The 13,415-nt window shown below is 54.2% G+C and overlaps 1 pseudogene; it reads left to right on the top strand.

Moving 5' to 3' along the window:
* LOC134154808 (DNA polymerase epsilon catalytic subunit A-like) overlaps window positions 1-10,799 on the top strand; it is a 328,895-nt pseudogene extending 318,096 nt beyond the window's left edge.
* Window positions 10,800-13,415: the final 2,616 nt, after the last annotated feature.

Here is a 13,415-nt window from a genome sequence, read left to right as displayed (position 1 = left end):
AGAAGCAAGTCCCATCACGCCAGGGAGTTTATCAGAAATTTCCGCTGTACTATTTTCCTCACAGCTTCTGAAAATCCCGCAGAATATCCAGCTGCTTTATCTGGGAAGCTTCTCTCCGAGGATCTTTAGAGAAAGTAGTAACTTACATTTCAAAGAATACAACACAAAAACAGAAAGGCTTCTTTGCACATGGAAATCCATAGAGACCATTAACCCGCAGGATCCCTCCCAGGCTTTGAATTCGGGAGCCACCTGAGAGGCAGGGTCACAAGTGTCTACAGGCACATCTACAATCAAATACAAATGAGAAGGTACCAGTGTGATTTTTCCGATATGATACAAACTGCAGGGAAGGCGAGTGGATCATGTCACTCCACAGGATGTACATGTGGGTCTAGATTCTCAAAGTTGCAGAGCAGGGCAGGTGCCCTTTCAACTGGAACCGGCACCTCCCCAAATCCTGCATTGATGCAGGATTTTACATCCCCCAAAGATCACCTGCACCAACAGCCTGGCCCTTGGTGCAATGTCCCTGACAAGGAAGTCTCTAATGGGACACCAAAGAAGTCACAGCTGGAGAGGCAGCATTTTGCCCCAGCACACAAAACAGACCCTTTACACTTGTCTTGTACAAGAGCCCACTGGACAGGCAAAGCTTGAGTCCTAACTACCCCTGACTTTTCCTCTGGGCTTCATACCAAAGATGTTTGCTGAGTAACCTGGATTCATCTGGAGGGCAGACAACTATTACAAGAGAAAAGCCGATTCGTGCCACTATTGAACAGCCACACCTCACCTGTGGGATTCAGACCTCTCTCCAAAACCTCAGCTAGCTGAGAATCTGCAGAAGCCTCCCTCCAGCCATATCTGCAACTGGAGAAGAGATTTCTTTCACTTATGTATTCAGATATATGGCTTTGGAGTCACAAAAGTGATCACCAGAGTGCAAAGAGAAATTGCATAACATCACAAGCTGCTTCATTCAGGGAAAAAAAAGTATTAACTACTTGCCTGTAGCGTTCTGCAGAGAGGTCAAGACCTCGTCCAGACGAAAGGCTGCGAAAGCTTCACCTACAGGCACATCTGCAATCAGAGAGGAGATTTGTTTTGCTTCTCTGTCATGACAGACGTCTTTTGAGCTACCATCCAGATTACAGCACGGAAAAAGATGTTTGTTTAAAAAATCCTGTCCCTGGTAGCAAATAAAAACTGACTCCTTACCCCTGGGGTCCTGCAGACGCTCCCAAACCTCGTCCAGCTGAGCAGCCAGATGTGCAGCATCCGAAGGTACATCTGTAAGCCCTGAGGCACTACCAGAGGCTGCTGAAGGGCTGCAGCAGAGCCAGCGACGGCCGTACCCGTCTATGGCACAGCTCGGGGCAGCAGCAGGTTTGCAGGCAAAGCCAGTGCTGGGCTTGGCCACGCTTTCCTCTTCCAGCCTCTTCAGGCTATCTCCTGCCCCACCAGCTCCCCAAAAGGCCCCGTGGGCCCCATGTCCCCTCGTGCCCCGCACCTCCACACTACCTTCCCACCGCCTGCCTGCTGCAGGGTCCTGTATTGGCTCCGGTACCAGCACCAGCACCAGCACCAGTGGTGCTGCCAGCCAGGTCAGTGGTGCTGCTGTCTCTGTGCTGTCTGTCCACCCTACCTGGGCCCAGTGCTCCCTGCGGTGCAGCCTGGGCATCCCGGGCACACAAAGACCCTTTCAAAGGTGAGAGAGTGCAGCCTTGCAAGGACATAGGTCAAAATGTTCAGCTCCCACAGACTCAATCTGTGAGGGCCCCACGCTCTTCTGTGGGCAGAGCTCTGGAAAGGAATCCCTCCCTTGACCCTTGCACGCTGCCTGTAGTTCATCTCCCCCACAACCCCCCTCCACTAAGCATAGGAGTTGGAGCGGGGGGATGTTGTTCTTGAAGACCAAGGCAAAGAAGGCACCGAGGACCTCACCTTTACCAGCCTCTGCTCTCTCTCTCCTACTGCTCATGCAGTGACAGAAGATTTTCTTATTGCCCTTGACACCCCTTGCAAGGCTCAGCTCCAGAGGAGCTTTCTCTTTCCTAAGGCCATGCCCATGTGCTTGGGCAACGCTTCTAAACTCTTTCTCTGTAGCCTTGTCCCTTCTCCCTGCTTCTGTCTCCCACGTGCTGCCTTTTTGCCTTCTAACTGCATCAGGAATTTGCTGTTTAGCAGCAGTGGTCTCCTGCTGTGCCTGTTCTCCTGAGCACGGGGCTGCACTCTTCTGGCACTTGGAGGCAGCTGCTTTTAAAGGCTTGCCAGCTTCCCTGCTCTCCTTCCCCCTTCAAAGCTGCCTCCCATGACATGCCCCCTACCAGCTGCCTCAAGGAGGTGAAGTCTGCTCTCTCAAAGGCTGCATCTGTCCATTTGATACTGTCCTTCCCCACTGCCCTCAGCATCTTGAACCTCCAGGACTGCATGGAGACTACAGGCAACAGTACCTGCCCACCAGCATCCTGGGCTGCATTAGGAGGGCAGTCACCTCCAGGTGATTCTTCTCCTCTCCTCAGACCCAGGTGAGGCCACACCTGGACTACTGTGTGCAGTTCTGCCCTCCCCACTACAAGAGAGACATGGCCATACTGCAGCAAGTCCAGCAAAGGGCCATGGAGATGATTACGGGACTGCAGCATCATATGCGGAGAGGCTGAGAGAGCTGGGAGTGGTCAGCATGGAGAAAAAAAGTCTTGCGGGGAATCTGATCAATGTGTTTCAATAGCCGACGGGTGGGAGAACAGCAGATGGAGGCCGACTCTTCACCCTGGGGCCAAGTGACAGGACAAGAGGCAATCAGCAGAAACTGGCATCTAGGAAATTCTCTTGAAACACAAGGGACAGGTTTTTAACTCAGAGGGGGTGGTCAAAAACTGCCTAGGTCACCCAGAGAGGCTGTGGGGTCTCCGCTGTTGGAGATATTGAAAACCTGGCTGAACGCGCCCCCAAGCAACCTGCTCTAGCTGACCCCCACCCTCTGCCGTTCCGTGGTTCCATGACCCTGAGGTTGTTGATGTTCAAATCTCGGAACAAGCCTGAGTTCTCCCAGGCAGAGAGGACGCCACGCAGCAAGCTAGAAAGCTTCCTGGTCTTCAGAAGTATACAGACAGTGTATTAAGAGAGAGCAAACAGGTAAATCTTCCTTTAAAAAGCAGAATCACCTAGAACTCACTGAGATCAAAGGGCAGGTCCTTGCCACATCCCTTTGCTCTGCATGAAGCATGTCTGCTTGCCCTTAGATTGCTCTCGGTAGTTCTGCGTATCCCGCTCCACTTTCATGCCTCAGCTATACGTTACCTGACACTCCCCCCACCCCCTGCCCCTGCCCCCTGCACAGGCAGCTCTGTCTGGCGAATGCTTCCCTTCCTCCTTCAGAAATGCTGAGCAATTCCACAGATTCATCCCTTATTTCTGCCTCTCCTCATGTTACCTCTGATGACTTCTCTGAATTCCAGATCAGTTGGGGCCTTATTTACACGGTTTGAGGTACCAAGCCACAGGTCGAATCTTCCCCTAACTGCAGCCTGTTCCCTTCACAGCCACACGCACATACACACAGGGCCCTCCAGCCTGACAGCACCGTGCGGAGAGCGCACCTGAACCCTTGGAGGAGCCGAGACGCACCTGCGTTCCCCACGCGCACTGCCCCCAGCAGAGAAGCCCATGGAGGTGGGTGCCATCCGCTCTCACTGAGCAGCCCACAACTGACGGGACACGCGGAGCGACGGGGCTTGCTCTTATCGTGCTGAGAGAGGCCATCACACTGCCGCCTGCTGCCAAAGCCCCCACCCTGCCCACTGTGAAGACACTGTCAGCTTGGGGAAGCTGCAGGGTCAGGAGAGGCCCCCGTCCTCTCCTCCAGCTCATCACCTCTCCACCCTGCCTTGAAAAGAGCAGGGTCCAGAGCTGCCAGGGACAGGGCGTGTTGCTGAATTCTGCTGCCTTTGGCTGGATGGCAGCGCTGAAGGGCCCTCTCTCTGCCCAAAGAAATAACATTGCTCCCTGACAGAGAACTCACGTGTCTGGGCCTGAACCTTCAACCAGACAGCTCAGGAAGCACCCTGAAATCTGTGGAAAAGCGCAAAGATCCAGGAAGGCTTGCCAAAGGTGTCCAAGCCCTGGCACCATGTCCTTTCCCAAAGGAACACTGGTCCTGTGGTCAGGGCATCCTCTCTGTGCAGCTCAGGGCACCCTTGTGATGGCACCTCTGAGCTTCTGGGACTGCTCTGCTCTCAGTGCAGCTCCCCAGGGGCAGAGTCCTGCCCAGCTTAGCTCACCCCCAGGCTGCTGATGAGCGTCTGTGAAAGACCCAGCAGGCGTGCCGCTCACGCATGCCACTCTCATGGGGGTTGGGATGATTTGGGGCTAGCAGTAGCCCAAGGTGCTCAATTCCAAAGGTGCCTTCTGTCTTTCCCATACTCCCACTGGGCTCACTGAGCTGACAGCGAGGCTGTGCATCTATGGCCAGTGCTCTGTGGGCACCAAGGGGCTGCAGGGGTCTCTGGAAACACTCAGGCACCTCGCTGCCTCTTCCTCAGTGCCCACCGGCAGCTCTGAGCTGCACCTGGCAATGTCCCGCAGGCTAGGCTAGGCAAGGAAGGGGTGATGGAGAGTGGGCTTTGGGGAAGTGCTGAGTCCCAAGCAGCACAGGAATGCTTTTGAAGAGGAGAAGCAGAAAGGGCTGCGCTGAGGCTGGGTACCCAAGAATGGCAAGGTTGCCCGTCGTCCCTGTAATAAATTGTAACTATTTGTTCATTGTTTAGAAGGAGGAATAAGCCGATGGAGGGGGGGGAGGAGGTTTTACAACAATCAGGGTTGAGACATGGTGTCAGACAAATAAATTATGGTAAGCACAAAAGCTTATATGACCCCTTGTGGAACCGGTGTCGGGGCCCTAGCTATCTTGCAGGACTATGAAGAGCTGAAGTAAGCAACAAGCTGCTCAGAGGTTTTGAAGGTAAAAGGATAAAGAAAAGATAAGCAGGCGCCTGTAATTTTCTCACAGAACAGCATCCCAAAAGGGAGTCAACACAACAGATAAGCAAACCCCTGTGATCACTCACAAGGAGACAAACCAAAATAAAGAGACAGAAGACCACGGCCTTCCTCTCCACGACCACCAGAGAGCTTCAGACGACCCCCCCCCAGCAACTCACAATGCGCAAAACGCACCAGGAGATTACAACGCAGATTATAAAAAGGGGACTGTATGTGAAGGAGATGCGCACCATTGGCGGAGCTGAGACTCCCTGGCCGCCCAGCGCTGTTTTGCTTGTGGCTGCTTACTTAATTAAATAAATTGTTCACATGATTTAACAAACTCTCTGTATGAATTAACCTTCAAGGGAGTAACTTATGACAGTCCCCAGGCACAGTATGTTGGTTCCCGAGGCATCTGGCTGCTCCCAGTTCATCAAGGAAGAGTTGCTCTGAGGCATGACTGAATGCACGTGCCCACAGCCTCCCGTGTTCGGCTGATGAAAGTGGTATTGGTGCAAACGGGGCCTCTCCTCTCTCTGAGCAAGGAGGCAGAGAGCTTCTGCACATCCTAGGCAGTTCCTGAGCCTGAACATTTTTCAATGCATTTCCTTGCTCTCTTCCTTTGTTGGCAGGAGCTTGACCCACAACACCTCCCCTTTTGAGGGCACCCAGGCCTTCCAGGTTATTAGCCCACCAGTGCCCACATTCTTTTGTCTCAGCCCCAAAGGTGCCTCCTCTGGGTTTCAGTGCCAGTGGTTCTTCTGCACCCCCGCCTGCACCCTAGTCCAGCCCCGACATCACCCTCACAGTCTTCCTGACAAAGGGAATGATCTTGGCCTCTCTTTCTTCAGCAGAGCACAGTGTCAGCAGTTGAGGCACCTGCCATGGATGGCAGCTCCTCATCCTCAGCTCTCCCCAGCCCTCTGCAGCACACCACACCAACACCAGCAGCTCCAGACGCTACGTGTCCCATCTGTCTGGACACCTTAGACGACATTGCCTACGTGAAACCCTGCTTCCATAAGTTCTGCTTTGGTTGTGTGCTCCGCTGGTCAAAAACAAAGGCCGAATGCCCCCTCCGCAAGCAGGTTTTCCAGTCTATTCTGCACACAGTGCTGGCAGAAGATGACTACCAGGAGTATGTCGTGAGGCCTCCCAAAGACAGCTCTGGTGCCAGGCGGCCGCGACAGAGAGCTCCTCGGCACCCTGCCACCAGGAGGCACCGTCGCCCTGCAGCTCACCCGCAGCAGCGATCCCCTGCTCCTCAGATGCCATCCTCTGCCCAGGACAGCAGCAGCCTGGAGGGGCCTCCAAGCCACAGCAGGCAGAGGCAGAGAGCCGGAGGGCTGCGGGAGCCGAGCCAGGGTCTGTCCCCGCACAGGCAGGCCAGTGCTGAGAGCAGACCTCAGAGACATGTGCCAGCGACAGAGGAGGAGATGCTGAACTTCCGCCGCACTCTGTACCGCACAGGGATGCGCGTGTAAAGGGTTCCCCATGGCGGCCACCCCCAAGACATCTCCGCAGAGTTCTTCTCCCGCAATCCGGACAGCATTCAGAGGTTGCTGCCCTGGCTCCAGCGTGAACTGAGAGTCCTCTTTGGAGTCCACCAGTCACTGATCACCATCACGGAGCTCATCGTCCTGACAAACCTCAGGAGGTATGACCTGGACAGTCAGGCCTTTGCTGACGACTTAGAGCTGCTGCTGCTGAGTCGCACCAGGCATTTCGTCCACGAGCTCATCAGCTTTGCTCAGTGCTCATGCACCATGCAGACCTACGACCAGCAGGCCATATATGATTGCCACTCTCACAGCCAGCACGAAGGAGGCCCCTCAGCGTCATTAAGCCCAGCAGCTGCTGCGGGTACAGCCACGACTCCAGGGCCAGCCCAGAGTCCATCCCCAACTGGCAGCCCTGGCTATATTACGCTTCCTGTCACCTTATATGTCAGCCCCTGTGACATTGCCACAGCCACACAATCTCCCCAACATCTACAGACAAACTCTGACAACAGGGCAGCTCAAGCAGGAGGAGAAGCCCAGAGACAGTTGCCGGCTCCTGCCAGCCCCCAGGACAGTGACTCCTCATCAGACAGCTGTGTCCTTGTGGGATATTGGAAGCCCTCGGCAGAGAGAAGCCCTGAATGCATTGTGCTCTCCTCAGACTTGGAGCACTCACCCCCAGCAGAGGAAGGTGACGCGGGGCAGAAAGAGCAGCCACTCCACACATCCAGCTCCAGCCACAGCAAAGCCAGGGCGGGCAGCTCGCTAGTCTCTGCCATGCCAAACCAAACTAGCTGGAGCCACCCCAGCTGCTGCCCTGCTGCCTCCAGGGAGGAGAGAGAGCTCCAGCAGGGGCACATGGAGGACATGGCTGCTTGCGCTGTGCAGGGCTGCAGCCACGTCCCCTTTGCTGATGGCAGGGACAGGCAGCGCTCACCTGGGAGGCCCTGGCTGCCCACCAAGAGGAAGGCAAGCAGCTCTGAGGCCTGTGCCCAGCCCAGCAAGAGGCACGCATGGCCTCGGCAGTAGGAGGGAGAGTGGGACTGCCCAACAGATGGTCAGGAAGCAGACATGAGAGCAGTCCAAGAAGCCTGGGTGATGAAGACTACAAAAGAACACCAAAGCAAGTGGAAAAGGGTCTGGAGTGCTGCACTCTGAGGGCTGTCTTCAGCACGATGAGCTCTGATAGTCAGTTGCTGAGTAGTGTCATCCTTGGTGGAGGGGGGACTGCAATGCTAGGGGCAAAGACTCTTCAAGGTCCTTCTCAATGAGCTGAAGAAGGGCATGAAGGGCTCCTGGGGAAAGCTTGGAGCACAAGCTGGGCTAGGCACTGGCAGGTGCAGAGCCCGCACACATGACCACGTCTGTCTGTCCCCACAGCTGTTAGTCGAGGAGCTGGCTGTCTAAAAGTACCTTTGGCAGGACACTGCAGCACCAGGTTTATAGAAAGACCAGTGCAATGCAGCTGGGTGCCATGACAAATGCTGAGCAGAGGGAAGGTATCAGAACATCCCCAAGCTGGGGATTCAGGGAGACCCTGAGGAGGCCCCAGTGAGAAAGCTCTCTCGTTGTCTGTGCCCTTTACGCTAGTCTAAGACATGAACGACAACACCACTCCAGGTAGAGCATCTGGGCCCTGCAACATGGGCTCTCTTACTACAGGATTTGTGTTTTCAATAGACACAGACCACTACTGTGCTGGCCAGGAGCCCCAGACGGACTCGTGAGGATCGATGGCAGAGAGCAGTAAAAGGCTGTTCCAAGAGAGCAGCTGAGCACTGACAGAACAGGTCCTGTCTGGAAGCAAAGTCCCACAGCTGTGCGATGTGCCCAACACCTCCCTCCTCCACACAGGAGCTGACTTCTAAGAGGTTCCTCAGCATGTCTCACTTGCCTCTTGTCACCCTCTGCTCTCCCTCAACAGGCGAAGGAATGACACCTTGACTCCTGTTCTTCCCTGCTTTGTCTGGTGTTCCTGCTGCTGCCTTGTTTGTAGGAGATTGTAGGAGCCATTGGAAGCTGGACAGAGGCAGGTAAGTGCGGTGGGAGAATTATGTCCACTGAGCTGCTTCAGGTAGGAATGGTTTGGATTGGGGTTTGGGTTTAGATTGCCTCCATGTTTCTGCTCCTTTCAGTCTCACTCCACCTGCCCATGGGATTTTATCTCCTTGTGTGTTTTAATTCTTCCCCTTTGTGCTGTTGCTGTGCAGTGCAAGCCACGGTGTTGGAGTGGGAGCTACCTTCCAGGTAAGAAGCTGGCACTGGCTCTCTTCAGCAGTGCTCTTGCTTTTGGTCATTTCAACTCCCTTAAGCCATGTGGCATGGCAGCTGCTGGAGAGCTGCAAGAGCTCAGGACACAAGAAGATTGCCTTCAATTGCCTCGCTCTTCTCTGCTTGGAGGCAGAGCTAGCCCCACCAGGACACAGTTTCCAGCTTGACAACCTCACTTTGAAGCTTCTTTTAAACAGGAGCAAGATCATCTCCAGGAGGTGCGTCACCTCAGCATGTCCAGCAGCTCCTGTGAACTGGGCTGCAGCCCTGGTGAGTATGGCTTTGGCTGTGGGAGTTGGCAGGGCTGAGCAATGCAGGCTCTGGCACTCTCTCCCCAGGGCCCCTGCAATGAGGTGAGGAAATGCATGGCATCTCTGTTGTCTCCTCCCAGGGCCACCCTGCAGATCTGCAAGAGCAGATCATGCTGCCTGACCCCTGCTCATCTTTCTGACAAGCACTTCCTCACCCCCATGCTCCCGGTGTCACCTCAGCACAAGGCTGGGGGGGCAGCTTCCAGCATGAGGCCTTGTGCTGTTATGATGGAGAGCAGGCAGGTTGCTGAGAGCAGTGGGCAGGAGAGAGGCTGGTGCCAGATCAGGTGCAGACAGGAGCGTGGGCAGCTGGGCTGTAGGAGGGGTGGCCTGGGGAAAGCAGAGTGAGCTGCTGGGGGATGAGCGCTTCGCGATGGCGTGCCTGGCTTCAGGTCGCGGGTGGACAATTCCAACTGTTTGCTTTCCTGTCTCCTGCCCAGCACCATCTTTCCATGCCATTTGCGTGGCTCCTCAGGGCTTCTGTCTCCCTTCTATGACTCACACGTGCTTTGCGCTGGGGGACGATGAAGCGTGTCCCATGTGAGCGAACGCTGACCTGTCCGGTTCTTCTCCCAGCCTGCATTGCATCACCCACCTCGCGCACGGTGAAGTCCAAGGTGCTCTTGAGGTGCGTGAACAAAAGGCCATGGGCTGATAGGATGCAGCTGGAGAGAACCTGCAGAATGAGTCCATATTTCCCACTGCCAGCGACATTCCTGCGCATTCCACACCACAAGTTTCATGGGCAGGTACTTTGCAGAGCCCTAACCTTCCCACACAAGGATTTGGGCATGACTACGTTGGGAAGGGGTACACCCATTTGTGATGTTGCACAGCTTTGGGGACCAGGCACTCTCCCCACATCGTCATGCAGTGCCCCACAGCCTGGCTCAGAGGAGCTCATCTCTTTGCCTTTAGGGTGGTGGAAACAGACGGCACTAGGAGACCAGGCCCAAGATGCTGTGGCTGAACTACTTGCTGGAATATTGTTCCCATTTACCATAGAAGGGAATAAGGGAGTGGCAGTATGTACCTTTACCGTCTCAGTAGGGTACTGGATTCTTGGTCTTCAGGGCCATCAGAGTTCAAAAGAGTAAGTGGTATGCAGAAAAGAGAGGGGGGCAGATGACAGCCTCTGTTTCCAGTCTGATGCGTGTACCACTGTTGGCTCGACCCAATTTACCTCTGAAAGTGGCCAGCTTACTGGTGGAAGTGCCAGCAGAATCAAACAACTTAGCTCCCTAGCTTTGGTGAATGAATTTAATTGAAGTTCCATTTCCAAAGGGGACGTGAGAAGCGTAAAACTCTCAGCCCCTTTGTACACCACTTGTGCTTGCAGGATGGGCAGCCTCACCTCAGTCTGACAGGCAGCGGGGTAAACTCTCCAGGGGGTCTGTCTCCCAGCAAGTTTTGGAGCCTCTGGAGAGCCCTGTGGATCTCAAGGTAGTCAAGGCCTAGTGCACCTTGTGTCTTCAGCTGTGGGCTTGTGGAGTAGGGGAACGACACTTTGACACCTGCTGCTTCTCTCCAGTGATGGTAAATGGAGCTCAAAGAGAGTCATCCACAGGCAGACATCTGCGTCGCAAGGGTCTAAGGCTGCACAGGATGAATGCAGCACTCGCTGGGGGGTGATGTTAGCTTTCCCAGGGAGATTTGTGCCCTTTTTCTCTTCTGCTCTCCCACCAGAAACGATGCCAAAGAGAAACCTTCAAGTGGCAGCCTCTGAGATTTTTCCTCCCTACAAACTGACCCCAGCCAAGAGCCTCACTGAGCCCAGCTCCATGTTTGTGCCTGCCGCATAACTCTTTGCGGCAAGTGGGGAAATGCAACCACCACAAGCATCTACAAAATGACAGCAGGATGCCACTTCCATTTCCAGGGCCTACATAAAGAGATCAGCCCAGGGAGCAATTGCACTGGAAAGGATGTCTGACACCAACAGAGCAACTCAGCACTGCAACAGCCATCAACCTCGTACCAGACCTCTGTTGTGCCTGCTAGTCTACAAACACATCGTCTCTGCCCCACACAGCTGCCTCGTCTGCCACATGCAACCAAGAGCCAGCAAGAAGATAGGTCTGCAGGACACTGGCCACTCACACTCCCCAGGCACTGCTCTGCTCACTGCCTTCCCATCCCTCCAAAACACAGGCACACATGGAAGCTCTTGTGCTAACATCACAAGGTGGCCAAGGCACTCTAGGCTCACAGGGCATGTGCAAATGATCAGCACAAGATCAGGCACAGGGCTGGCTCATTGGGCAATGCTGCTGTTTTCAGAGGGGAGGATTCTGCTTTCTTCAGGCAGAGCAGGCTGCTACTTTCCACCCCCACAATCTCAGGAACCTCCACCTACTCAGGGCAGGGATGGGGTTTTCCTTTAATAATACAAAGCTACAGATAAAATGTAGAAACATTTGAGAGTCCTTAAGGCCTCCTGAGATTGAGGCCTCCTGAGACCAAAGTAACCTCGCTTCCTTTCCTTTAGTTACTTGGACAAGAAGTCCCTGTGAAGGGAAAAAGTGTGCAGAGGCTTTGAAATGAGGCCCAAGCAAGCAGACAGCCCCAGCCTGGCGGTCTGCTGAAATGCCACCTGTCTGGCTGCACGGGCTTTGCAGCAGCACTCTGAGCTCCACAGCTGCATTCACAACCTGACCCTGGGCACATCTTCACCCCTCACAGAGACAGGAACCCAACAACTGTGAGACATCCTCAATTTCAAGCTACAGAGGCTTTGGGACACTCAGACAAATATGTGGCACCACAGCCTTCTTGGAAAAGGAGGGAACACAGTAGCATTTGCAGAGCAAGCTGGCACTAACAGCATTTGTGCGATGCAGAAGTTGCAGTACAGCGGACATGAACCTACACCCCAAGTTACCCATGGAAGCCAGGCGCACTTACAGAAGCCTTCACATCCACTCGTAGCAGCCTCACCTCATTCAGCACCTCACCTCTTGCAGCTGCTTTCACAGACAGATCACAATGGTGGCAAAGATGTTGACAGGTACAGGCACACACCCTGGCATCCTGCCTCCATCCTCAGCAGTTCTAGGACTACACCAGCAACGTATGGGACTGGAGTAACCTAGAAAGAAAGTGAAAATCAGAGTGTTACTGTCAGCTCTGCTGGCCTTCCACAGTCGCAACAGTCGGCAGCAAATATCTCCCCTCTACGCTGAGCTGTATTTGTGAGAGCACAGCCTGTGGGGCCATTTCTGACAGCTTCTACTCCTCTTTTTGGCACAGGTGAGACCATGTCTGTATATTGGGTCCCCTCTGGACACCCCAGTTCTGCAAAGGCACGAACACACAGCAGGGTGTCCAGGGGGCACCAAGACAGTCAAGGCCTGGAGCATGGGGCATACAGGTAGAGGCTGAGAGAGCTGGGATTCTTAAGCCTAGACAAGACAAGGCCAAAGGGGATACACATGCTGTGCACAGCTGGCTTATGGAGGGCACAGACAAGACAGAGATGGATTTTTTTGGAGGTGCACACTGAGAGCATGAGAGGCCACAGGGACAAATTGGACAATGGCAAATTCCTCTTACATATTAAGAACCCTTCTTTTCCAGGAGGGTGGCCAAACTGTGGCACAGGGATCCAGGCACATCCCCACATCTCCATCCAGGCAGATAATCAAAACTCTACTGAGAAAGGCCCAAATAGACCTGCTCCACTGGGACCTGCCTTCAGCAGGCCGTTAGATCCTTATCTCCAGATGTCTCCTCATTGCAGGCTCAAGGCATCTGCTATTCTGAGACTCCTTCCAAAGGCACCAGTGGCTTTGCAGATGCTGCCTCCACCACTGACCAAGGACAGAAAGCCTTGAAGGAGTGAGAAGATTGCTTTCTCCAGGGGAAACGGTAATATCTCAAAGACTCAGGAAAGCAGAAGACCTTCAAAAACTGCAAGCCTGAACCTCAGCTGACAGAAATCACCAAACTGTAAGCATCTCTGGCTCACACCAGGATGCTCTAAGGTCAGAGCACGGTCACCAAGAGTCCTCACCCACGTTTCCCAGAAGGACACAGTGATCGCAGGCTGGGCTCTAGGAGCGCAGCACTGCTCTGTCCAGACACCTCCTCCCATGCTGAGCACCAAACCACTGGGGCCACCACACAGCTCCAACACAGCCCCTTGACAGTCAGCTCCCAAGAACATACCTGCCTGCCTCCAACAACCATCTTGCCAGAAGGCCTTCACTCCTTCAAAGAGCTTACAGCATTCCCTTGCCCACTACCCAACAAGCATCTCCTGCCCACTCCTCCTCTCTCAGCAAACACTGCTGCAGATAAAAGATCTCATTAGGAAAAGCAAACAAGAGGCAAGGAAGGAAAA

Source organism: Rhea pennata, unplaced genomic scaffold (assembly GCF_028389875.1).
Source record: "Rhea pennata isolate bPtePen1 unplaced genomic scaffold, bPtePen1.pri scaffold_45, whole genome shotgun sequence".
NCBI classification, from domain to species: Eukaryota; Metazoa; Chordata; class Aves; order Rheiformes; family Rheidae; genus Rhea; species Rhea pennata.
The sequence above is the reverse complement of the archived record's forward strand: the minus strand, read 5'-3'. Positions and strand labels throughout refer to the sequence as shown.